The sequence below is a fragment of the Furipterus horrens genome, unplaced genomic scaffold, assembly GCF_987537825.1.
Source record: "Furipterus horrens unplaced genomic scaffold, mFurHor1.1.pri manual_scaffold_9, whole genome shotgun sequence".
In the NCBI taxonomy this organism is placed as follows: domain Eukaryota; kingdom Metazoa; phylum Chordata; class Mammalia; order Chiroptera; family Furipteridae; genus Furipterus; species Furipterus horrens.
In genome coordinates, this window is record NW_028327179.1 from 33,890,549 (window position 1) to 33,918,289 (window position 27,741).

General features: G+C 39.6%; 1 long non-coding RNA gene across 1 annotated transcript in view; it reads left to right on the plus strand.

The window, feature by feature from the left end:
- The first annotated feature begins 19,545 nt into the window (after nucleotides 1-19,545).
- LOC150001577 (uncharacterized) overlaps nucleotides 19,546-27,741 on the plus strand; it is a 47,468-nt gene continuing 39,272 nt past the window's right edge. Inside the window, exon 1 of the long non-coding RNA XR_016512955.1 lies at nucleotides 19,546-19,662. This is a non-coding gene — a long non-coding RNA (uncharacterized LOC150001577). The remainder of the gene's footprint in view (nucleotides 19,663-27,741) is intronic.

Here is a 27,741-nt window from a genome sequence, read left to right on the forward strand (position 1 = left end):
TATTTGCAGTCCTTGAATCATTATGAATATTGAATACTTTACTATCTCCGCCCGATCATGTTTTTATATTTATTTCTTAATTAGGGTTTTTTTTTCCTGTTGATACAAACTCTGTTTCACATGTGTAGTTTAGAGAATATTTTTTCTACTTTATTTACTTAGTTTTTTCTTTTTCTTTTCTAAAAAAATAATTTGTTTGTTTGTTTGTTTGTTTGTTTATTTTATTTTTAGAGAGAGGGGAAAGGAGAAAGAGAGGGAGAGAAACATCACTGTGTGGTTGCCTCTCACTCGCGCCCCCAACTGGGGACCTGGTGTGCAACCTAGTGCCCTGACAGGGAATCAAACTAGTAACACTTGGCTCTCAGACCAACGCTCAATCCACTGAGCCACAGCAGCCAGGGCAGTTTTTTTCTTATGATGTTTTTAGATGTATAAATGTTGACAATTACTTTTTGAGAATAATTCTTGAATCCAATATGTACTTACAAAACAGATCCAACCTTGGAAAGATCATCTATTTGTGGCAAGAATGAAGCAGTCTCATCTCATATTGAACTACTCCTATCTCAAAACTTAGTGACCTCACTTGTCTAACAATATCTAGTTTAGAAAGAAGGTCATTTAATCATTATACAAATTTAAGTCAATGTTTTACATTTCAAGAGGTGCTTAGATTTTAAGCCTTGCCTCTAGTTAAGCACTGTGTTTTGTTAAAGAAATTTGAGGCATTGAAGAAAAGGTTGAAACAGCTAAAATCAGTTCTGCAACTACTTATTGAATACGTAATGTGAAAGTCACTAAATCAAGCATCAATTGCCTATGTGTAAGGACATCTGTGTGAACATACTGCACTGAAAATATTAAGAAAATTATATTGATGAAATGTAGGCCTTATTTTATTCATTTAATAATAAGAGTTTAAAACAAGACTTTGATCCTATGTAGAGCTGGGACTTGGGGATCAAATGACTGGCTCAGATTCTTCAGTGATTGTTTAGTGTGACTGATATTAAAATATAGAATGACCCACTACAAATTCAATGCTTACTAAAGGAATTGGTATTTTTAAAAAGCTTCTGAACGTTAAGAAAAGACATTGAAGTCAAATACAGTTAAAAGAAATAAGCCAGACAATTTTCCAAAATCTAACTGAAGCATGGGTGTGGTTGAGTATGAATGTAGCTGCGTATTTAATGGAATTCTTTTTTTAAAAAGAATTTCTATGTTTTAGAGCCTGCATATTTGTTTACACTATTTTATTACTGTATGAGAATTTTATTTCACATGGTTAGGGACTGTTTTTCTTTTCACAATTTCTATGTTGAAAATCTTCCCATGTAATCAAAGTTACACATACAAACACACAGATATACACATGTATATATATTTTATTTTAGTTTGGCCCTTGAGTCAATATGGCTTGATTTATACTTGGGTTCCATAGCCAATGTTTCCTGCATGCTAAACAAATTTGCTAAACACAGAAATCTGAAGTTACAGATTTGCTTCCCTCCACTGAGGGCAGCATGGAATGTGTATATACATTTCACTACTTGTCTCTTTCTTCAAACTCCTGGCTTTTATTTGAAGTCACTTGTATTTGTCAGAGGAGTCAAAGACCTGATCAAAAAGTTGGAAACCAAAATATATAGACACTGAAATGGGAATTTGGAGAGAAGGAAAAAATAAACAAGACAAAATTGAATACTGTGGAAAACCCACTTTGGAGGACAATGGAGGAGGAGGGGCACAAATGCTGAGGAATAACCAGAAGATGAAGGCATCAAGCACAATATCCACCTATCCACCAGGCATCCACAGAGTATGGCTACTGAAGAGAATGACTTTGACATTTAAGCATAGATACTGAGATGGCTTCTTGGAGGGGTCAATAGGCTTGGGTAGGAATCACATCTGACATGTGCCAGTGAAAGAGTACACGCTGTTGAAAAGAACCAGATCTGATAGCAGCATTGGGCAAAACACTGTGTGTGACTGGATGATATTCATTTATGGAAATCCTACCTAAGAATGGAGCAAGGTAAAGAATGGAATGTGAGAAAGAGAAAAGGAGAGAGAGAGGAAGAATGTTGGAGATGCCATTATATCTAGCCTGGATTAAGGAGTGATATGGGTGATTTGTTTTTCTGATATAGACAAAAAAAAAAAAAAGCATAAGAACATGATTTAACAGGTAGAAGAAAGTCAGAGTCAAATATATACCCGTGGATTATTTGGTAATCCAAACAGTTTTAACCCAAACTATCAGACGCTTCATTTCCTCACCCTTCCTGTGTGGAGGTGCTTGGATAAACAGAGCTGCACTGGCTGAAATCACTTAAAATCCATGACCACAGTGTAGAAGGGACATTTCATCTTCACTCTCAATACCCTCTTCTCAAAGTCAAGAAGTATGAGTTTGTCTTCCAACTTTGTTCGTAATTTTCAAGATTGTTTGACCTATTCTGTGACCCTTGCATTTCAATATCAATTTTAGGATCAGACATCAGTTGGGATTTTGATAGGGATTATATGAAACTTGCAGATCAGTTTAGGGGATGTTGCCATTTTTACAATATTAAGCCTTCTAATCCAGGAACTTGGGTTGTTTTTCTGTTTATGTAGTTGTGCTTTCATTTCTTTTAACTAAATTTTTGAATTTCCAGAGTAAGTTTTACACTTCTTTTGTTAAATTTATTCATAAGTATGTAATCTTTTTTATATTATTGTAAGTGGAATTGTTTGTTTCTTTGATTTTATTTTTGATGTTCATTGCAAGTAAATAAAAATACTATTGTTTTTGTATATTGATCTTGTTTTCTGCAACCTGGCTGAATTTGTTCATTGGTTCTAATAGTATTTTTTTATTTTTTATTTAATGGTTTCCTTAGGACTTTCTCTATGCAAGATCATGTCTTTTCAATCTGTATCATTTTTTCCATTTTTCTTTCCTAATTGCCTTGGCTAGAAGCTCTAGTACAATGCTGAATAGAAGTGGTAAGAGCAGAAATTCTTGTTTTGTTCTGGGTCTAAGCTAGTCTTTAAGTTTGATGAAGTCCTAACTCTTTGTTCTTTCAGGTGATCCAAACACCCTTCATAAAATGCTCATTTGTGTCAGCTGCAATGATATTCTACAATAAATAAAGGATCCTTACCCTGATAGTTGGCATTGTCAACCAGAATCTTCATGGTTGGAGTCAGCACCATTAAGGTATCAATTTACATTATCAGGCCTTAGTCACAAGAGTACAGGCTACAATAGGTACTAGATTGTTATATTCTGTTCGTGGAAGTCAAATAGTGTCTCTAGAACATTTGAACAAATGCATATACCTTTATTTTCATTCACTGATGTTATCAATTTTCAGTGATTTCACTGATGAAGACCCATTTGTAACATTTATTATGCTAATTAGCTGGATTGTGGGTTGGTCAGAAATAATGACAGCTGGAGCTCTTGTAATGACATCTGGAGAGTAGATTTTCTAATACAATGTTATCCAAACACCCTGGAAGGTTTAATTCTGAATTAGGACAACTAACTGTTCCTAGAGTGTAGCTTAAATTAATGCATGTGTGAGTGTAGGCATGACTTAGAGTGACTGACACAGAACTCATGATCACTTATTGAAGATGCTTCACCTACCCTGGCTGGTGTGGCTCAGGGGATTGAGCACCAGCCTGCGACCCAAAGGGTTGCTGGTTTGGTTCCCAGTCAGCGCACATATCTGGGTTGCAGGCCAGGTCCCTGGCTGGGGCCATGCGAGAGGCAACCGGTCATGTATCTTTCACACATCGATGTTTCTCTCCCTCTCTTTCTCCCTCCCTTCCCACCTCTCTAAAAATAAATAAATAAGATTTAAAAAGATGCTTCACCATGGAACTTCTCATTTTATTAAATTATGCCATCCATTCATGTGCTTAATTCAAAACTCTAGGTGTTACCCTTGATATTTTGATTTCTCACTTTTTATACCCTATCCATTAACAAGCTAATTTGATTCTACTTCTAATTTATAGCCTAGAGCCATCTTCTTCTCTTCTCCACTGTTACCACCTTTGCCTACACCAATTGATTTACATCTAGTAAATAAAAAAGAAGTGATGTTGCAAGGAGTCTAATACGGGTTCCTAGTAGTCACTGCTCTTCTTTTTTGAATGTCTGAGCTAGCCTCCTAACAGGTATTCTTGCTTTTCCCCTAGTCATCCCTTCTTCCCACCCCACCTGACTTCACTTTTAGAAAAATAGCAGAGCGATCTTTTAAAAATATAAATTAGAATATGTCACTTCCCTTATTGAAACCATCCAATGACTTCTAATTATACCTGGAATGAACTCCAGACTCTTTACTCTTGAATGAAATCTCCATGGTTGAGCTTCTGATTAATTTTTGTTCTCATTTCAAACAACCTGTACCCTACCCACTATGCTCCAGCCATGCTAGCCAACATTTTGGTTCCTGAAAATGATAAACTTGTTTTTGCCCTGGGGCCTCTGCACTGGCTGCCTGGCTCTTTGCTCTGTCCAGACAGCTCTTCCCCTGATATTAGCACAGCTGTTCTTGTCATTCAACTCTCAGCCTAAATGTTAACTTCTCAGAGGAGCCTCCTGACCATGCATTCAAATTTGGATCTACCCTGTCATGCTCTCCTACATCTGCCTATTTCTCTGCACTACACATGTTTAGATGCATGTGTCATCTTCTAGTCACTATGTCAGCCCCATTGACAGCAGAAATCTTGTTCACGTTGTTCACCTATCATGGAGAATGGTGCTTGGTACCTAGATCTGCTCAAATGCTTGTTGAATAAATGGAGATATGGAAATTTCAGAACAGAGTCTGATATTTTGACAAGAGGGCCATCAGACTTATCCTGCTCGATTGAAATTTTTGGTATCAAATACAGTCCAAGTAAATGAGTTATAATCAGGGGGCTCAATTCTTCTTTAGTGATAAAAATTAATTGCATGGTATTGTTGTAATAGGATATAATCAGGATCCACTTTAAAAATATTGCATGCATTATTTGTTGAATTTCTGCATCATTAAATGATTTATATCCTAATTGTACTGAGAAGTCCTGGAACTTATCTATTTAACTTTCCTGCAGTTTCAGATTCATCAATTAACCACCCTCTGCACATAAAGCTCTTGGCCATGACTTTAACAGAATAGAAACCCCTTGTGATACTCTAGTAAAGAAACTCATCAGTATTCCTGATTTTTAAAAAAGGAAAAAAATCACATTGTCTTAGATAAGAAGTCTCATGTGATAGACTCTTTCCCCATTTTCTTGGCTTCCTTGTCAAATATCAGTTGACTACGTATGTGAGGATTTATTTCTGGGCCCCTCTTTTATTTTAAATACTGTTTATTTGAATTTACTCTCTTTTTCATAGACTAGTAAAGATTTGTCAATTTTGTTTGTTTTTTCAAAAGACCAATCTTACATCGATTTTTTTTCTATTTTTTTTTCTGGTCTCTATTTCATTTATTTCTGCTCTGATCTTTGTTATTTCCTTCCTTCTGCTAACTTTGGGCTTAGTTTGTTTTTCTTTTTTAGTTCCTGGAGGACGAAACTTAGGTTGTTTATTTGAGATATTTTTTTTTGTCTCTTGATGTAGACATTTATTACTATATACTTTTCATTTAGAAGTGCTTTTGCTGCATCCCATAAATTTTTGATATGTTGTGTTTCCATTTTTGTTTGTTTCAAGATATTGTTCGATTTCCCCTTTGATTTCTTCTTTGACCAGTTGGTTGTTGAGGAGTGTGTTGTTTAATTTCCATATATTTGTAAATTTTCCTGCTTTCCTACTGTTATTGATTTTTAATTTTATACCATTATGGTTAGAAAAAAATATTTGATATCTTTTTTGATACCAAATAATTTAAATTTAATTTTTTTAAATTTGCTAAAACTATTGTGGCCTAATATATGATCTAACTTGGAGAATGTCCCATGTGCACTTGAAAAGAATGTGTATTCTGCGTTCTTGGATGAAATGATCTGTATTTTTCTATTAGGTACATTTGATCTAAAGTATAATTCAATGTTTCCTTACTGATAATCTGTCTGGATGATCAGATCACTTTTATTGTTGAAAGTGCAGCATTGAAGTCCTTACTATAATTGAGTTGTTGTCTATTTCTCACTTCAGATTTATTAGTATTTGCTTAATATAATTAGGTGTTCCAATGTTGGGTGCATATACGTTAATAATTGTTATATTCTCTTGATGAATTGACCTCTTTACCATTATATATGACTTAATTTGCTTCTTGTTACAGTTTTTGACTTTAAGTATTTTTGTCTGATATAAATATAGCTACTACTTCTCTCTTGGTTTTTATTTGCACAAAGTATCTTTTTTCAGCCCTTAACTTTTAGCCTATGTGTGTCTTTGAAGCTGAAGTGAATATCTTGCAGGCATCATATAGTTGGATTTTTAAAAAAAAAATTCATTCAGCCACTGCCCGCCTTTCAATTGGAGAATTTACTGTATTCACATTTAAATAATTATTGATATGTAAGGACTTACTAATGCCATCTTTTTGTTTTCTGGCTGTTTTATAGTCCCCTGAGCCTTTTATTTTGTATTGTCTTCCTTTGTGAATTGATTTTCTTTCTTTCTTTCTTTCTTCTTCTTCTTTTTAAAGTGTATATTGATTTTAGAGAGAGAGGAAGGGAGAGAGGGAGAAATGATTGGTTGCCTCCCATACTGCCCCATCTGGGGGAATTAAGCATGTGTCCTGACCAGGAATCGAACCTCAAACTTTTGGTGTATGGGGTGATGATCCAACCAACTGAGCCACATCGGCCAGAGTGTGAATTGATGATTTTCCACAGTGGTGTGCTTTGATTCAATTCCCTTTATCTTCTGTGTATCTACTGTGAATTTTTGCTTTGTGATTACCATGAGGCTTACATAAGACATCTTATAAAATATAACTGAGTTTTTAAAGCTGATATCAGCATTTTAAGCTGATAACTTTGCATACAAAAATCTCTACCCAAGTTTTTGCATACAAAAAACACTAGCCATTTCCCCCTACTGTGCCAGAGAAGTTATATTCTTTTTTTTTATGTGTTTTATTGATTATAATATTACATTTGTGCCAATTTCCCTTCCCTCTGCTCCCCTCCACCCGGTGGCCCCCCTCCCTCCAGTTGTCCCCCCCTTTTAGATCATGTCCATTAGTTGTGCATACAGTTCTTCTCAACCTCTCTCTGTCTATTCCATTCCCTCCTACCATGATCCTTAATTCCTATATCATCTCCCTCCCTCTCCCCATTCCCCCTCCCTGTTGACCTCCCCCCAATATGTTCTCCGTACCTATAGTTCTTTTTCCACTCTCGTTGCCTGTTTAGTTTGCCTTTGTTTCAATTCCCTAGCTTCTGTTGTTTCTTGTGATGCAGTTTTCATTTTAGATTTCATTGTCTTGATCCTCCTTTTTTCTAAACCAGTCCCTTTAACATCTCATATAACAGTGGTTTGGATCTAATGAACTCTTTCAGTTTTATTTTGTCCTGGAAACACTTTCTCTGTCCTTCTATTCTGAATGACAATTTCGCTGGATAGAGTATTTGTGGTTGTAGGTTTTGGATTTTCATTACTTTGAATATTTCTTGCCAGTCCCTTCTTGCTTGTAGGGTCTCCCTTGAGAAGTCAGCTGATAGTCTAATTGGGACCCCTTTGTACATAATTCTTTTCTTCTCTCTTGCTGCTTTTAAGATTCTCTCTTTATCTTTAATTTTTGACATTTTGATTATAATGTGTCTTGGAGTGGTTCTCCCTGGGTCCAGTTTTTTTGGAACTCTCTGTGCTTTCTGGACCTGTAAGTTTATTTCCTTCCCCAAGTCTGGGAAGTTCTCCTTTATTATATTTTCACTCAATTTTTCAAGTTCTAGTTCATCTTCCTCGCTCTCTGGCAAACCAATGATTCTTATGTTGGGCCTTTTATAGCTGTCCCAGAGGTTTCTGATCCTCTCATCGTTGCTTCCCATTTCCTCTCCCTGCATTGGTTGACTTCTTGTTCCTTCTCCATATTCCAGTTTGTTGAAATGAATTCTGGATTTTTTTTCCTCACCATCTGTCTCGTATGTGGTTTTGTTCCTTTCGTTATGAGTGTTTTTTGCTTCTTTCTCATCTTTTTCCAGATCTTTTGTGAATTCTGTAAGCCACCTGATAACAATGGCCCAGAACTGAGCCTCTGACAGGTTTCTTATCTGTTCATCTGTCAGGTTCTCCATCTGTTGCCTGGTGAGCTGTGCCACCGGGATTTCTATAGTTGTCTGCCTCATTTTGACAGATGCGTTTTGTTTTCTTGGGCCGGCTGTAGGGGGCAGTGCCTGTGTACGCGTCACAACCCAGCGACCGGCGCCTGTCTGCGACCTATTTCGCAGCCCTGTGGCGCTTTGTGTGGAGGCGGGGGTCCAAGATGGATTCACACAGTTATTCAGCTAGGAGACCGGGATCCGTCCTCCCGCCCCCCTGGGCCTCACTGTTCAAGGCGATGTGGTGGCTGCTTTCCCCAGCGTTGGGGTCGCGAGCTGCCGGGGGTTCGACTGCAGCCGGGGTTGTTCTCCCCGCCGCTGTCCCAGGTGCGACCGCAAACAGCTCCGCCCCCTTTCGCTTTTACCTGCCCAAAGGGCGCCGCTGGTTTATAACTTCATATGTTGGGCTTCCGTGTAGTTTTATTTTCTGGAATTTCTAGTTATCCTTTGTTTTGAAGTAGTTGTATTCCTCTCTAGTTGTAGAGGGAGACCTAGCGCGTCCGTCTAAGCCTCCATCTTGGCCGGAAGTCCCGAGAAGTTATATTCTTAGCAGTATGAGTTTGGGAGAGTAGTCTGTGAGGTTTTGTTGTTGTTGTTGTTAATCCCTTCAACTTTTTCACCCAGACCTGAAACCCCACTTCCCTCTGACAAGTCTCAGACTGTTCTCTGTAACTATCAGTCTGTTTCTATGTTGCTTGTTAGTTAGAAAACCCAGTCCTGGTTCTGGCCATCCCTGCTTCAGTCTTGATTGCATCTTTGTCCTGAACCCCAGGTCCCTTTCAGAATAACCAACTAACTAGAATAACTATACCACTAGACCCTCGAATCACTTTTGGTGGTCCTTTTAGAAAAACTCAGAGAAAACAGGTGTGCACACTGTGCAAGGCGGAGAAGGAGAGTTAGCTTTTCCTGGGCTTCCGTGTTTTATCTTGAAGAGGGAGATTGGCAGCTGGCCAAGAGCCCAGGGGCTGTTCCTAACCTCTTTTGCTGAGCTGGTGGTGAGCAGCCCTCGTCGCTACCTACGCATTTGCTCCGTCTGCCTGGGGGCCATCCATGTCTGAAGGAGACTGAGTTTGCGGGCCTTTCCTAGTTTAATGGCTGAGGGGGAGTCTGGAGATTAGAAGGACTAAATCTGCAGAATATAAAGTGAATTAAGAAACCCAAAACCAGGTCTGTGGGGTAGAGTTGGGGCTGGTGGGAAGAGGAGGATAAACTGAGGGGGGTGATTTTGCTCTTGTTTCCTTGCAGACCCTCTGCACTGTGTCAGACTCTGCCCTTGCTGTGAGGATCGACCAAGACCAACCCTTGCCTTTTATAAATCTCCTTTCTTTGCATTTTTTCAAAATGGCCTTGCTCTGGATTAATAAAGATGTGCTGGACAGATTTCTATCTCTGCCTGGCATTATGCTTTCATAAGAAGACTACCCTGAATTTTAATCAACAAAGTGGAGAGGAAATGAAAAAAATTAGAAAGAAAAAGCAAACCACCATAATCAAAAGAGACAGAGTTAGGGGCAGAAGGAAGGACAGGGAGACACCTGGCTGAAAATGGTGGCATTTAATCAGGGGTTAGGCGGGAAGTGAGTGAGGCAATTCCAGAATTTCAACTTTAATGGAAACCCTTTAATGGAAACTTTGTCAAGGTTTTCAGATACTCTGGTGGGCTTTAAAAACTTCTGCCCTGAAGTTTTTGTCCAGGCCTAGAGGTGAAAGTGAAATAATCAAATGAGAAATGCAGGCTCTATTGACTATTTTTCAAAGAGAAAACAGGCCAAAGTTCCATAGGAAATGCTCTTCCTGAGTGGCCCTTGAGAAAAGGACTGGCTACATCATTTGCAAAGGCCACTGCAAATAAAAATGTGGGTTCCTTTGTTCCAATTATTAAAAATTTCAAGATGACAGGAGAGCATGACACCAAATGTGGGGCCTTTCTAGCCTGGGGTCCCTGTGTGGACTGCATAGGGCATGCTTGCAGAAGTGTCCCTATTCAGGAGTCTCTGAAGGTTTGCACTGCCTCGTTTTCCTACTTAATGCTTCTCCTTTTATTTCGGAAGCATTAGGAATATGATGACTGGGTGTGTGTGTGTGTGTGTGTGTAGTCCAATACTATTTTTAGGCACATAATTTGATTTTCAAAATGGCTCTTTAAAAGCTCAGACATTTCCAAAATGCAATTGATGACATCAGTATTACTCTTAGATCTAAATCTGAGCAAGACAGACTACTGTCCAGGGCCCTATACTTTAGAGAGCTCAGCTCTGACTTTTCCAGTTCAACTCAAATCTGAGGAGCCAAGAAGACATGCCCTTCCAGACAAATGTCCAAATGGCTAAGGCTCCGGAATTCCTTGCCCAGATGGTTCTGACCTGCTACCAGGGATGGGCAGGCATCTTCCCTGGGTATTTGCTCCCAAGGGTGGACTACCAGTGAAGGACACCCATGGCCTAATATTTGGTCAAAGCACTGCTCTTTGTGAGGGGAAGGGCGCTGTTGACAGAATTTGCTCACATTGGCTAGTTTGGTGTGTGCCCCTCTGTTTGTATGAGGCCCCTTGCTGTACCAGAAGGAGCTGGAGAGAGGAGGAGCCGGGGGTGGGTGCTTTCCCCAAGCTGCCAGTTCCACACAGGAATTCCAAAGGAGCGTGGGGAGTCTAAATTATACCCTGGCTTTTCAGGACATTATTGAAGGTATGAGTATATTTGTCATGATAGAATCAAACATTTTTACTTAACAGTTTCTAGTTTGATTTACAACTTATAAAACTTCAGAGTTACAGTATGTGGGTTTCCACTTCTACTCTTGCCCTGGGTTCTGCAGCATTAGGAACAGACCTGGATGGTGGGGAGCAGAGAAAGCGTCTATTTCCATAGTAAAGTTGAATACTAGCTTCCTTATAAACCATTTTATAGTTCAATTACTCCAACTGTGTGTGCATGTGTGTGTATATTATTTATACATTTTGACAAAGTTTCTATTTTGATTAGTAGAATACAGGAGCTTTTTGGGATGTAATTATTAATTATGTATGTACATTTCTGCTTCAAAACTTTCTTAATTTAGTAAAAATATTTTTACACACTTTAATTCACTAAAATTTGTATTTGCATATAAAAAACAAATAACTGTATCTTTAATGTTGAACCTATAATAACATTAACAATAATGTCAGATATTTCTCTTTGACAGAATGATTATCTGAAAGAAGTATTTTAATTCATGAACTGAACAAAGAAAAACAATCTTTAGTGGAACGAATTGATTTTTCTCTTTGCTGTATCCGGGACACTGGTACCAAACTGACCTCCTTCAACTGTTTCTGCAGTTCTGTCAGTGGAGCCAACACATGAACAGTTATTGCTTCTCTTTCATATGCCCAGAAGGAAACTTGGAATCCAGAGTGGGTGAAGTAAAGGAAGAAGAGTAATCATTTGAGGTAAGTGAAAAGTATTGCTTCACTGAGTGATGTGTAAACATACTCTCTGCAGAAGCACACGTTCAACATTTTCGGGTGTAGTCTTAGAGTAACTTCTAACTCTCGGAGTAGATGCTGGTGCTTCATCAGAAGGTTTGTGTCCTCTGGTTTTCATGTGGTCAGTGGTGTCCCTTAGTTCTCATGGTTGATGGCAAGCTAGGTTAATAAACATTCCTTGCAAGTTCCACATTCATCAACAATTTGGTTTTGAAATTGAAATTGAAATTTAGTTTTTCGCTAAACATGTGCTTTTGGTTTTTTGAACTGCTTGTTGCTGAAAGAGTTTATGGCAAAATAAGACAGCATCACCTAGTAGTAATTGCTATTGATATATGTATATAAGCCCTATATAATGAAACCCTGTAATGAGGGTATTCAGGCCACTCTTTATAAGCTTTATGACAAGATGGCTCAGCCTCTAGCCCCCATTCATATTTTCCACCCAACCAACAAAGACTCACATTTCTATTGATCTTGCCAGCTAATGGTTAATGGAGTCATGCCTTACGAAGGGTGGGGGTGTGGTGAAGACCACACAATTGGCAGGCCCAACAATGTCCAGTAGGGACAGTGGTGTTGAGTCTTTCTCCCAAAATCACCCAAATGGTAAGAAATTAGCTTCATGAGTTCTCTCTTGCCTGAGAGCACTGAATTTACCAGCAAGTGCCTTGCCTACTGTCTCTGAAAAAGAGGTGCTTGTTATGCTCAGTCTGGAGAAAATAGGACCCTGGCTGGTTTGGCTCAGTAGATTGAGCGTCGGCCTGCGAGCTAAGTGTCCCTGGTTCGATCTTCCAGTCAGGGCACATCAGAGAAGGAAAACTCTGATTCCAAAAAACCTCCGCTGCCTTGCGGCATACCTCTTCAGGGGAAAGGCTAAGGGAGTAAACCCCGACAGAAAATCCGGAGCCGGAGTCCCTAAGGCGGTTTGATGTTGTAGTCAACACCGGCAACTCCTGTGGCGCACCTGAAGCCAAGCTGTATTGACTCTGTCTTTCCCTTGGACCCTTCAGCTGCGAAGAGAGGGGGGGGTCTGCTGCATGGGCAACAGCAGACCCTCCATATCACCCTGCCCATGCTCTGTAGCTTCAGCTCCACTGGAGAGGACACTCCAGCGTCATCGCAAGATGTCGATTCAACACGGGAGGAGACAGATACCGTGTCACTCCCGAGTCGGACTGCACAGCCATTCTCGGCGGTGCAGATAGACTCTTAAGAAGCTACACCATCGTCTCTCGAGACGGACGGCTGCCGACGATATGGGTGTACCTGAGTTTTCTAAAGGTGTGGTTTCCTACATAAGCCCAGGATGCCTGCTTGATGTCTATGGCTGTGTGACCATTCCTCTATCTTTTCACTATTGAAAGTAATCTAAAAGCTGCCTCATTGACTGGGCTGTCTTGATCATTAGTTAAAACAATGGAGCTGAGCAGGCCAGGGGACAAAAGACCCAGCACATGGTATGTACTTAATAAATATTTCAATAAGAGAATTCATTGTTGGAGATATTACTGAAAGCCATCCACTTCCTCGGGGCTGTTTACCTTGTAACAGTGCTGACTTCAAAAGTAGCTTCCATGCCCTAGCCAGTTGTTTCAGTTGGTTGGCGCATTATCTGGTACACCAAAAGGTTGGGAGTTTGATTCCTGGTCAGAGCGCGTAATGTGAGTTCTGTCCCCTGTTGGAGTGTATACAGCAGGCAGCCGATTGATGTTTCTCTCTCTCTCTTTTCCTCCCTTCCTCTCTCTCTGGAATCAGTGAACATATCCTTGGGTGAAGATTCAAAAAAAAAAAGTAGCTTCCATGGTCATGTGTTTATGACTCACATGAACATAAAGATATTTAATGGGTGTCTACATAAATAATCTAAAAGTAATATCCCTCTGATATTTCCAGTACCTAGCTGTGTGACTGTCTAACCACTATACTATACACCTGAAACTGATACAAAATAATATTGAATGTAAAGTGTAATTGAAAAAAAATTTTAAATTTAAAAAGAAATCAAGAAAACTAATGTCAGTAGTTTCTTGAAAGTCATTATAAGATGACCTTGCATCATTCAAAATGTCAATAAACAGCTGCCACATTAGGGCATCCAAATCACAATATATTGCAAGGAGGTTTACAGCAAAAAAAGTGAGATAGACTACTTATCTCAGAATCCCTGGCAGATTGCTGGGTGAAGACCTGCCTATCACATTCTACTGTTTCTGGAATGCTGACTGCAGTTTTTGCCTCTGCTCGACATGTCAAGCTAAGTAGCTAAATGCTGATATTCAGTATTATTTGATCTCCTAATCAGATACTCATTCAATAGCAGTCACTGCTGCATTTTGCAGACTTGCAGAAATTAAAATTCTAGTTGCTTATGTTATTCTTAGCTTGCTGCTTTGGTTCCAGGCTTTAAACTGATTTCCCCCCCCTAGACATTTAATTGAATAGATTAACAAGAATGTGATGGGGCAGTGATTAACACTAGGATTAGTGTGGTATTCTCTCATCATTCACCTCATCCTGCTTCAAATTTTTTTAATTTTTATTTTCTCAGCACTGAGGAGAGCTGGTATCATCATATATATTTAGTCTATTCCACGAATGTCATAGTGGGACCAGATATATTTTTTCAAAGGGCATGGAGATCTATATTAGACACAAGGAGAATTTTCTAGTCAGTCTCTAAGAGTTAGCGATAGTGTTACGTGTTCTGAAATTGAGTTGCTTAAATTCTCTGACATAATAAAATAACTTGTGTTGCTATGAAAAATGGCATAGGTAGAAAAAATATCATATTAGCATAGGCTTTATCAAAACGTGTTCTATGGAATATGAGTCGTTCCATGAAAGGAGGGTTCTGTGGCCAAGACCCTCCCACCATGCTTTCTTCTTAAAGATTCCCAACACATATTAGCATAATGAAGACTTTGCTTGGTTCTGTGATGAAGAAACCATTTAAATTTGTTAAACCTAGAGTTTTCTAAAGCTTTATAGAGTTTATCATGAAGCCCTCATTCTGTGTGACTTCCCACAGAAATACTGTAGTGGTGTAGCATCATTTCTTTAAGTCTGTTTTCACCCATTCATAGGGCTAATGACTTACAGTCATTACAGACTCTAGTCTCAAGACATTATTTCCTATTTGTTTTATCTACACTAAATCAGTCCTTTTCTGCCAAAAGACTGTGATAACCCCTCCAAATGCTCCTAGTATCATATGATCTTACAAAATCAGTGACTCTCCAGAGCTCATGAACGTCTGTTACCCAATCTCATTTCTTACCCTTCCTTGCTTCTTGATTTTCAAAGCTTTGTTATCTTCTATCCCACAGCAGAACCACTGCAATGTAGCTGGCATTTGGTCAGTATTTTTTTTTCTTCCATTCCCATTTCTCTTACCACCAAATGTCACTTTGCTCTCAGATTTGATGAGTACAAATAACACTGGTCTATTGTATTTGCCTGTCATTCTGATAAAACAAAAGCATTCCAGAATATGGGCATAATTTCTTGACAGACTAATATTGACCCTGTTCACATTTTACCCCCTGAATAGTAGCCATATTATGCTTTTTTCCCCCCCTGAAGTACATGTCTCAGTGCCTACTGAAGGAGAAGAATCCAGGCCAGCATCCTCAGTGGGCCACCTTTCTGCCCTGTTGTAGGAGTGAAAATCTGGATTCAGTTAATTTACTCGAGAAAATGTGAGTGTCTTCCACATGGCAGGCATTGGGTTACAGCTGGGCATTGGAGTACAGTGACAAGGAGAATGGTACAGGCAGGTTTCTGCTTTCATGAAATGAAATAGATGAGGGTGTTGTGAATGTCTTCTATCATAGCATGTAACATAGTTCTTTTTAATATGCTGTCTTGATTTAATTTTGCAGCTCTCACTATAGGTTGGTCAGTTCTTTTGAGTAGCTGATGAAGTTCACATATCTAAGGACTTCCCTTACAGAAACCTCACATTCCTGGGGTCTATGTGACAGGGGAACTCAAGAGTTAAAGATTTTAGTCTTAGTTGATAGGCTGAAGTGATTAAAGTTGTAATTTAAGGGTTAGATATTTTAGCCTTAGTTGATAGGGTTAAGTGACTAATCCATGAGGAAGATTGTATTCCAGGAACTGGAATGCATGACCACATGACTCTAGGAGGTCAACAAGCAATTCAACCTTTGTACCTCAGGGGGTTTGCAAGCCTGGAGATGATATCTGAGCCATTGTGTTGCAGGGAGGGAACCCCTGTGATGCAGATAAAGAATTGCTGATCAACAGATAAAGAAGTACTAGGAAAATTACCACTGACTGCAACTCTTATCCAATTAACCTTTTTAAAAAATCCCTTACCCACCTTTCTATCCAATTAATCTTTCCCCAAACCCTTTCTTCTCCTTATAAAAGGCCAGCTTGAAAAGAACTGTTAAGATCATTTTTTAGGTTACAGTAACAGCCATCTTCTCAGATCCCTGGCCATCTGAATAAAGCTCCTGTAAAGACCCAATCCTTGTCTCTACTTATTTGTTCTGGTAGTGACAGGCAGCATCAACACCAACCTTTCTGGTTTCATATGCACCAGTTCTACTCACCCCAGGGCTAGGCACCAGAGAACTTGAAATAGTCCCTAAGTCCTAGAGCCTATGAAATTACTGAATCAACCAATGCACAGGGAGCCTGCTAAACCTGGTCAGCCCCACCCTGCTTGCCATACATAAACTGCCCCAGCCCTGGGTTTAACCCTCTGTGTGGCCCTGCCTGGCAGCCTTCTCTGGTTTGGCAAGTAACAAAAAGCTCTGTTTTTCATCCAAGTGTCAATGTGTTGTGTCCTACCATCAAAGAACCTTTAAATCCAATAAAACATAGCTGCAAGCAAAACTTTGGATTCTCTGTCTTATTGTTATGAAAATTTCAAAGGACTTAGAGGTACTAATTGGTAGTGAAAAAGAGGTGGGATGAAGATTTTAAGGGAAGAAATCTTTAAAAAAAATTAGCTTTGGTAACTTAATTCCCCCACCAAGGACTTTAGCAAGTTAATTTGCCCCATATAATCATTGATTTATTGCATGCTTATTATCTATTTGCTGTGGCCCTTGTATTTTAATACTCTAGGAGGTATGTGAGAACAGAAAATGTGTATCTTACCTTGAGAAACCTACAGATTAATTAAGAAGACATGGTATGTACCTAAAATAATGAGACAAAATCAAATGTGTAGTAACATGACTAAACCATCTCCAAGTCCAGAAAAATGACAAAAATACTAAAGAAATAAAGAAATAAATTTGCTTGTATTTTTTAATAACAGCTAACTTTAAAACCATTTTTAACTTTCCTATTTATTTTTCTGGAGAAATGTTTGTGGTGTTGTTCATTTCCTCAGTTCATTCTTCTCAGCTCTGAAGCCCTTTCTCTGAGGAGGATAGGGCCTGGCTTTTTCTAGCCCTCCCATGAAAAGCTTAGATGCTTTGATTTTGAGCTGAAACAGGTAAAAAGTTATCTTGAGGGATGGATTTTGGAGGAGTATGTTTGTAGTTCAGATCAGATGAAGCTATTTATTTTAAAACTTGGGTGTGTTTCAAAAAGGAAAATGGTTTCAGCTCAAATCAATTTGCAATGCTAGCCTTCCTGGTTGTCAAATTGAATGCTTAGCTAATTTATTTTTGATGAGCAGGCTTCCATGTGTTTTAAATGATGGTCGACAAGCCTGAAAGTTGGGCTTCTCCAGAAGGCATTTGATATTGGTCCATGATCTTCAAGGGAATCCACACTTTTCCAGGAGGAGAAGCAGGAAGCTGTAGTTGATCAAGCCTCTGCCCCTTCTCTAGACCCACTGTCCAGTGACTTTCACTTATTCTTCCTATTAATACTTTCTTATTGAACATCTACCCTTTGTAAAGGACTGTAGTGGCTTCTGCAGGAAATGTCAAGCATGCCCACAAACACGAACTCTATGAGGCATGAACTCTATACAAGGCAGCATGTGGGCATGGCTATAAAAGGGACATGAAGTGTTGTGTGCATGGAGTGAAGAGGAGTCTCTTCAAATTGGGTGGATCAAGAAGAGCTTTACAGAGAGTAACACTTGAGCTGGGACTTGGAGAACAGGTTTGATTTGGCAGCGAGAGAAGGGATCGGCAAACTACAGCCTTTAGGCCAAATCCATCTTCTCTACCTGTTTTAGAAATAAAGTTGTATTGGAACTAAGCCATGTCTGTTCATTGATGTATTATCTATGGCTGCTTTCTTTTTTAAAAATTAATTTAAAAATTTTTATTATTTCTTAAATCATTTTTTTTTATTGTTACTGTATTACAGTTGTCCCAATTTGCCCCTTGGCTGTCCTCGCCCATCCCACCCCCAGCTTCCACAGTCAATTCCCCCACTGTTGTCCATGTCTGTGGGTCATTTATACATTTTTTTTGTCTAGTTCCTTCCCCTTCTTTCCACCATTACCTCCCCACACCCCACCCCACCTCTCTGGTCACTTTGTCTGTTCCATGTTTCCATACCTGTGGTTCTATTTTGTTTGTTAGTTTGTTTATTTTGGTCATTAGATTCCTCTTATAGGTGAGATCAGATGGTATTTGTCTTTCACTGACTGTCTTATTTCACTTAGCATAATATTCTCCAGTTCCATCCATGCTGTTGCAAAAGGTAGGAGCTCCTTCTTTCTGTCATGCAACAATGGCACACCTGAGTAATTGTGACAGAGACTGTAGAGCCCTCAAAGCTTAAAAAGTTTACTATCTGGCTCTTGACAGAAAAAGTTTGTGACCCTGGTTTAAAGTCAATTGCTTGAGGGACTTAATACATGGCCTTGATATTTAGATTTGATGTAAGCCAAAATAAAAGATTTCATTTGGCAGACATTCTGGAAACAGAATGCTTCTGAGCCTGGGGAATATTTGAGTTTTTCTGATGGCACTGAACTTCAGCACAGGGAGTATGGTTAGGTGGACTGTAGAAGAGAGGTGCTATAGGTAGGAAGAAAAATTCAGAAATTCATTCTGTCACTAAGTGAAAGATAATAAATCTGGATTAGGAGGATAGCTGTGATGAAATGGACAAGATGCAAAAGACATTGTGAATAAAGCTCTAGGAAGGTGGACCAAAGGAAAGACAGAATTGAGGATGGCTCTAGGGTCTTGAGCCTGGATAACTGAATAGGTCAATGATCCTGTCTCTGAAAATATATCCACCTGAACAGGATAAATTGAACATTCCTTACATAAAGCTGATGTAGCCCCATCCCACCAGGGTAGCTGGTATTGAGAGGAGAAGTGGTCATAAGCTATTGTTACAGAAGAAGTAAGACCAAAGCCTTGCTTAAGGAAAAATGTCTGTCACCAGATAGAAAATCAGCTTATGTTGTCTCTGAGAAAAAAATATTGCATAAGTTGGAGGGGTATCTTGTATTTTAGGATACCTTACAGGATTGACAAATAAAATACAAAATGCCCAGTTAAATTTGAATCTCAGATCAACAAAGCATAATAATATATCCCAAATATTATATGAGACATATTTTTACTAAAAATTATTTGTTCTTGATCTGAAATTCAAATTTAACTGGATATCAATTTTAAATCAACAGTGAATTTTTTTTTAGTATATATCCTAATTATGGGATATATTTATACTAAAAAATTATCTTCTGGTTATCTAAAATTCAAATATACTTGGGCTTTTTTTTTTCTTTCTAAATCTGACTACCTTACTTGTAAGGTATGCAGCCACACCTTTCACTTTGGGGATGACTGAACAAGAATTGAAGCACTTGTATTTGCTTCATGTTGTAGCAGTGGAGCTGACTTTTCTAGTCCTTCTGGAGCCCACAACTGAGCAGAGGATAGCTCAATGAACACCAGGTCTGAATATGAGGCATTGTTTCAGAGTGTGAACAGAGGATGGACCAAGGGGTATGGCGGGGTGAATTTTTCAGTGGGAGTGGTTTGGGCATCTAACTGAGGGACTCAAAGAAAAGGATGCATGGAGTAAAGAGGGTCTGGATTAGAAGAAAGGGGGTGTGAGTTCCGGACAGGGATGGATTTCTTAGAGGAACCTTCTTTCAAAGACTTAATTGTGGGAGGAATTTTTGTGGGGCAAAACACTTCTGTAACACTGGCTCCTAAATCTTTGATATGTTGGCTTAGTGAAGGGATTGACAGTACTCACCCCAGTTATTTTATACAGCTGTGTAATGGTTCATTTTATGTGTCAACCTGGCTAGGCTATGGCACCCAGTTGTTTGGTCAAACACCAATCTAGATGTTGCAGATCTCTCTCTCTCTCTCTCTCTCTCCTTTCCCCCCCCACCTCTCTCTGTCTGTCTGCATGTTTATTTCTCTCTGGTGTGATTTTCCACATTAGCCAATTTCCATTTATTTGATTCCCTCTTGGCCACAAGAGTTACAGCACTATTATGCAGCAAGCAGTCCTGCTTCCTAGCTACCTTAAAATAATAATGCTTCGTGGTGACACATATAGGTATAGTTAACAATGAAACTAAAATGCTTAGCAGGCAGGAGTGCAACCGGGTCAGATTTCTCTGTCTAGCAAAAAGAGAGAGAGGCCTGAGCATCTCTAAAGGAAGGAATATATGTCTGGGGGTAGCTGGTAATGTTTTATTCTTGATCTAGTTTCTGTGAATCTCAAGAATAAGTTCTTAAAGGAAAAAACAATAGTTATTCTTAATTTACAAAGGTTTTGTTATAGCCCTAAGGAACTTTGAAAATGTTAGCAGATTTTAAAATCTGCTTTTACTTTTGCTATTTCTTTGTTGGTAAAAAATTAAAAAACAAAAATAAGACAATTTGAATTAATGAAGGCATATAATTCTCTTTGGGCCTTAATGGCTCACATTTCTACATTGTGTCATAAAAAGGCCCAATTAGAGTTTAAAAAAAGAAAAGAAAAGAAAAAAAGAAATGCCCTTTCTAGAGCCTTTTTCCTCTCTACCACTAAGAGGGGAAAAAAGCAAAAACTAATATCCAAGAAATCTCCCAACCAAATGCTGTTTGCACTTCCCCTGGGTGCAGATGGCCGCTCCTGCAGCAGCACCTGCGGGATGTGTATGTCTGAAAGCTGGCTTGGTTGTGCGCATGGAAAGACGAAAACAGGAGAGTGAGGTAAAAACCACACAAGCTGAAATCAAAAGCAACTGTTCTACCAGGAGGAAAGCAGGCGGACCTTGCTTTGTGCACACGCCACTCTTTCTTTGCCGCCCAGACTGATCTTTGAAATAAAATAAAGAAGCGTGGCAAACTAACTGAAACATAGGTAGAAATAATATATTTGGGTTTCAGAAAGGGAAAAAAAATAACTTGGCATAGCTTGAAAGGCACCCATTTCATAACAACACATGTGCAAAGAATTACAATAATTGCAGTGCACACATCGGTAACAGACAGAGTGAACAATGAATATTAAAAACACATTCCTAGAGCTGGCCCCGTGGCTTGGCAGCCATGCACAGCGTGGAGACCTGTGCGGGAGTCAGAGGAAGGCTCTCAGCTTCCAGAGCTGTCAGGGCTTGGCAGGAGGAGAAAAAAAGGAGGGAGGGAGGTGGCAGTGACTGTCCCCGGCACTGTGACTCCTGTCTCCCACTGGCAGAGCCCTAGGATGGCTTCAGGAGGGTTTCATAGAGGAAGTCTGCCTCAGCCCTTTGAGGCTCCTGTTCACAGCTGAATTTGAGCCAGGCTGAGAAGGAGGAGGGACGGGGATAGAAAAACAAACAGTAAAGAACAAACAGGCAGAAGGTAATGCTGGGAACACCCAGGCAGTGGCCGGGACGGCATTCCAGTCTTCTCCCTCTTAAGCCTTGCCTACAGCACGACCCAGCATGGTGGGCCTCGCGGCAGAGACGGAAACCGGGAAAGTGTTTATCCTCCATGGGCTGAAAGTATTGATCTGCCTTTTCCCCTTCAATATTTGCTATGCGGTGGCATTAAAGTCTGTAGAGGGACGGAGTCTCCTGGTGGTGTGTTCCAGAGCCTTCAAAGGCACATTAATCAAACATCCAAGGTACACAATGATCTTTTCACTGTGAATCCCTTCCATTGTCAGCAAAGACAAAGCACTTTTTCTTAAGTACAGCTTTGGTTTTGAACACTTAGATTTTGCCTCTTGCCATTGGCAAGGAATTGGCTCACACACAGGGAGTTGAGGCCGGAGAATTCTCAAACTGTGGGCCATGAACATCCAAGGGGTTAGTGAGGTAGAATTCAAGGACATTCATTAACTTGGATGGGAAAAGAAATGACAATTTTTTATATCTGCTAATCTCTGAAATACAGCATTCCTTTAATCACAAACGTAGGAAACAAACTACAATAGTATCAATAGTATTAGTAATACTTATGACTTTGTTACCAGTAAAAATCATGGGTATTTTCATGTCATTTCACTGTTGTTTCAGATATAACCAAATTTATTATTTTTATTATATAATATTTATGCTCATCACTACTTGGAATTATGATTATTATTAGACCTGCCCCAAGGTCTTGTTATTTTATGCATTAGTGAAGAAGCAAGTAGCATAATAAAATCCTTTGATAGCTATATTTCAACATAATTGTTTCCCTTGACGTAGTATGTATTATGTTTTATTCTTTTTAAAAAGATTATTCTGAGAAGGGTTCCACAGACCACTTGGCTGTGCTGCTGGTAGGTTCAATGGTACACACCACACTCCCCAGTCTCTAGAGTCATGAGGAGCTGGGCCCTCCCCAGCAGTGAATCCCTTACTGTCACGAGTCCCTCTACATGGGGAGAGAAGGGAAAAGCAAGCATGTCTCCAGGCACAACACTGAGGATCCAACAAAGGAACTTCTTGCTTATCCAGTCTTCAGATATGCTCAACAAATGTTAGCATTTGCAAGACAAAAATTTGCATTTTCTTTTCAATGATTTGTGGTGGAGCTCCAAAATGATTTCATTAAAAAGAAAGGAAAAGAAAACCCTCAAACAACTTCTCCAGTTTCACCAGATGCTAGCCAAGATCGTTTGCCATTGAATTACACTTGATAAGGTAGGGAAAGACTGATGATGAACTAATTGTAGTTGCCAGTTTCTGCTCCAAGGATGGAAGGACAGAGAACAGCTATCAGATGGTGGTGAAGACAACAGAGTAGTGACATCTCTTAAATAAAGGTGTCAGCTAAGAGAACTGACACCCATAAATATCACAGAGGAAACTTGGAAGTCCTTTTATTTTTACTTGTCTTCATGCTAAAAGAGAGGAATAGTCCAGATTTGGAAGCAGTGATTCATTTGATGTATCAAAATCTGAAATCCTGTTGAACTCTTGTACCAGTGCAGAATCTAAAAGGGGTGCTGGGAGAATCAATTTTCAAAAATATGAACCTTGCCCTGTCCAGTATGACTCAGCTTGTTGCAGCATTGTCCCATAACTGAAGAGTTGTGGGTTTGATTCTTTGTCCTAGGTTTCAGGTTTGGTCCCAGGTCTGGGCATGTACAATCTCCAGTCCAGTTGCCTACAGGAGGCAACCAATCGATGTTTCTCTCTTGCATCGATGTTTCTCTCTTGCATTGATGTTTTGCTCCCTTCCTCTCTCTCTAAAAAGCAGTGGAAAAATTTGTCCTTGGGTCAGGATAAAAAATATGTATATATGAATCTTAACTTCTGGCTTACAAGGGCCAAAAATACTGTGTTAAAAGAAGATGTGTAAAATAATAGAAATCTTTATAGACACTTTTTTTTAAATCAGAGAAATATTGAGATAAGATAAAGAGATAGATAGATAGATAGATAAATGAATAGATAATTTGGTGAGTTCTAGATCTATTATATACCAGACACTATACTAGTTTTTAAAATACACTTATCTATTCCATTTGATCATTTCAACATTTCTTTGAAATATTATTAGCCCAAGTTTTTCAGATGGGGACAAGCTTAGGGAATGAACTAACTGGATTGATGTCACAGATCTAGTCAGTGGGATTTAAACTCAGGTTTGTCTGACCCCCAAAGCTGCTATTTCAAGTGGTTCCAATTATTTTTTAAAAATTGCTGTGATCGAATCCTTAAAACCCAAGAAGTTGTTATAGGAGTTGAATGATCAAATTTCAAGTTAGGAACATAAATGGCAATGCAGTAATAGGTTACATGTTGATAAAAGAAACTTTATGATATCAAACAAAATTGTTTGTCAGGCTTGTCCACCGACTTTAATCATTAACTTAAATAAATATAGAAGCAGGCACTTGGAAAGAGTAGTGCCTCAATGATTTTACTTGCCAACAGGATTCCCTTGTAGCTATTGTCAGAATGTGAAACTGTCATCTCCATTCTCTGTTTATAGGAAATAGGAGAACTTGCCTGGTGTGTGAGATTACATTTCATCGTGTTAAAAATGTGCTTTTGTGCCAATTGCCATCTCTTACCTACTGGACCAGCGGAGCACCCAGGGTTAGAGTTAAGACCATGATCATAGCTATCAAAAATTAGGAATAAAATAACGAAATCTCAAGGTCATGCCAGATTATCCATCAGAGTGGTACTGCTCTTCATCATCTATTTGTCTCCTCCCATTTTAAGTAAAGCCATAATGAGAGAGTGCATATATTTCAGTCCTCTTAAAATAATTTCTCTCCAAATCACTGCAAGATATTGTAGTTTATGAGCTGCAGACATTAAATACCACTTTGGGATGATCTCCAAGACCTTGTCCAGCCCTAACTTTCTCTGATTTCAGGAAGTTAATAATTGCCAAGATAGAAAAGTCTGCAAGGGGGTCTTCATACAGTCTTGTAGCTGTCAGAACTTAAAGGGTCCTTGGCTTGAGCTCTTTCATGCTGCAGGAATTATTCAGTCGGTATGAATAAGTGGGACAAGTTAGAAAATTTCAAAAACTAAGTAAAGAACCTATTATTCGAAAATTCAATTTGTTCTTGAGGTGGAGAAAGGCATCTTGCCATTAAATAGTCAGATGGAAAGCATGCAAACCAGTGTGTGGAAGAGAAAAGAACATTAAAAGAGCTTGCCCAAAAGCACAGTCAAGTTCAGGAAACATACTCAGCAAAGTCAACATGTCTATTGTAAATGTGGGAAGTGGGAGCCACAGCAGTGCTTGAAATTCCAAACTGCGAAATAACCAGAAACATGACTTGCAGGCCAATACCTCCAGTGGTGACCACTGGGGAACCTATGAGATTCACTCATGGGATGGGTTCAGAAAGAAGACTCTGGTCAAATGTTTGGTGGAAGAGGCAAAAAAATTCCAGTGATAGGCAAAGATAGCAGAAGGCACAATTTGACAGGACCACCTCTCCTTGTTGGACAAAATGTTAAAAATCTCTTTTGGGAATAGAAAACAAATAAACAAACAAACAAAAAATCCCTCATGATAAAGCACACAATTATTGCTGCAAAGGATCTGAGAGTTGCTGTAAATGGGGTGGTAACAAAAATTATATCTGCATTAAGAATCACCTGTCTATTCAGAAATGGATATTACCTAGTGATAAATTTGGCTGCTTTTTACTGCTCTATTATTTTTAGTGTGCTCTCTTTTCCACATTAAAACAAAAAAAAACAAACAAAAAAACCCATGGTGTGTGAAATCAGACCCTGTAATGCTGATATTGTTGTAGATTTGGCATCTGTTGTAATAATAACTAGTGTTTCTTATTAGGGCCACTACTAGCCCATTTGGCACTTCGGGGAAAATTTGAAAAAGAACTTCCCTTCTTCCAGGTGGACGCAGCTCCATGCCAGAGCATGTGGTTTGGTAACAGAATGTGGGCTGAATTTCAGTCCCACTCTCACTCTCAGCTGGATGCCCTTGTGCAGCTCAGATGCAACATTCTCTCAGTCTCTGGAGGGTGGGTCCTCCTAGGTATTAGGTTTCATTACACATCAGTGGGTGCAGCAGATGCCCTTGGTGCCTGGCTCTATTCTCTGTCACTCTGGAGGTCTCCTGCAGCATCAGTGCGCAGCTTTCTGTATAAGCTAAGATTTCTTACCTTAAGCTCCTTGTTTCTCTCTGCCCAAGGGCATTTTCTAGCTTTTGGAGCATGGTGGACGAGACAGGAATTAATGCCAAAGCAGTCTTCAGTTTTAAAGAGTGAAATGGAGTTGATGGGTACATTCCCAGCCCCTTTGCGCCGGGTGGTCTGCATAGAGTCTCATGGGGTCCTCAGCAAGATGGAGCCCTAGTTGCCCAGAATGGCTGCCTACTCATCAATTTACTCCTTGATGACTTTCTTACCTTCTTTGATTCATTCCCTTACTCCCTTTCCATGTTTCCTGGGATCATCTTCCAAATCCTTGTCTCTGAGTCTGCTTTTGGAGGAATTTGAATGAAGACTCTTACTATAATTCTAACTCTTGGCTCAATGCAATTTCCAATGTTTAGAGCTTTAAGTCTGATTTGACCAGAATGTGAAATTCTTTATGAATGAGAGTACTCTTTCCCAAATCAGATAACATTAAGAAAGGAACAAACCATATAATAAAGAGAGAAGAAGTAAAATGGTCACCCAGAGAACTTAAGATGAGGAAAGATTTCCACAACTGTCCTAAAGAAAATGAACTTAAAGGAAAAGCAACCGCATCTCCTTGGGGTCAGCAGAGGATGGGAAGAGTAGGAGAAAATGGAATGACTGCTTGCTTGTATCTATGCAGTTGAGCATGGGCTTCAGGTTTAGTGCGATTGTATTAGTTGTGAGCTTAGGAAGACTGGATGAGTCAAGAGCAAGAGCCCAGTTTATTGACTCTCATTGCAGAAGCTTGCAGAAGATGGCTAGAAAAAGAAGCAAACAGGTATGGGGAAAGACAGCACATGGAGCAGGTTTTGACATTAGTTCTGAAGCCTGGGACTCAATTCCAGCATTTATGGAGCCCTTAGTGTACTGATCAATGGGTACATGCTGGACATGGCTTCATGGGGGCCAAGAGGAAACTGGACACAAACTATGTCCATAAGGAGCCTGCAGTTTCATAAGAGGGTATGAGACATACCAAACCATTTGGCATAGGACAAAATAACCATTCACAAAAATAACTGCCTGTTACGCTCTAAGAATCTTAAGAGCAGGACTGTACTTTCTACATCTTTATATGGCCTGCAAGAGAGTGCCTCGATTACAGTAGGTGCTCATAGAGAGTTGGTGTTTGAATAACCCAAGGAAGAATCTCATTCTATAACACAAAGTTGCATGAAAAAGCAGAGAAGGTGGAAACCTATTTTGCCTGGGGAATATGGGAAGGCTTGGAACTGGTTGACAGTTCCAAAGTAAAACATGCCCAGGTAAAATGGACTCTGTTGAATTTCCCTTTGCTTGTCAGCAGAGATCTGGGCTTAAGTTGGGAGATATATCCATTCTGTTACTTCTTGGTATCTAATGGATGCCAACTTTGCCTTTAATATTTTTTAAGTGTTAGCTGTTAAAACATCCAAAGTGGGAGGCTATTCTTCTCTTGACATCAATGGAAGGATATTATTTCACTGCTTTTACTGCAGCTAAAGGGCCATTGTTAGTTTATTCTTCTTTGTTGCTCAGAGATATCGTCGTCGTCGTCGGCAGCCGTCCGTCTCGAGAGACGATGGTGTAGCTTCTTAAGAGTCTATCTGCACCGCCGAGAATGGCTGTGCAGTCCGACTCGGGAGTGACACGGTATCTGTCTCCTCCCGTGTTGAATCGACATCTTGCGATGACGCTGGAGTGTCCTCTCCAGTGAAGCTGAAGCTACAGAGCCTGGGCAGGGTGATATGGAGGGTCTGCTGTTGCCCATGCAGCAGACCCCCCCTCTCTTCGCAGCTGAAGGGTCCAAGGGAAAGACGCAGTCAATACAGCTTGGCTTCAGGTGCGCCGCAGGAGTTGCCGGTGTTGACTACAACGTCAAACCGCCTTAGGGACTCCGGCTCCGGATTTTCTGTCGGGGTTTACTCCCTTAGCCTTTCCCCTGAAGAGGTATGCCGCAAGGCAGCGGAGATTTTTTGGAGTCAGAGTTTTCCTTCTCTGATGTG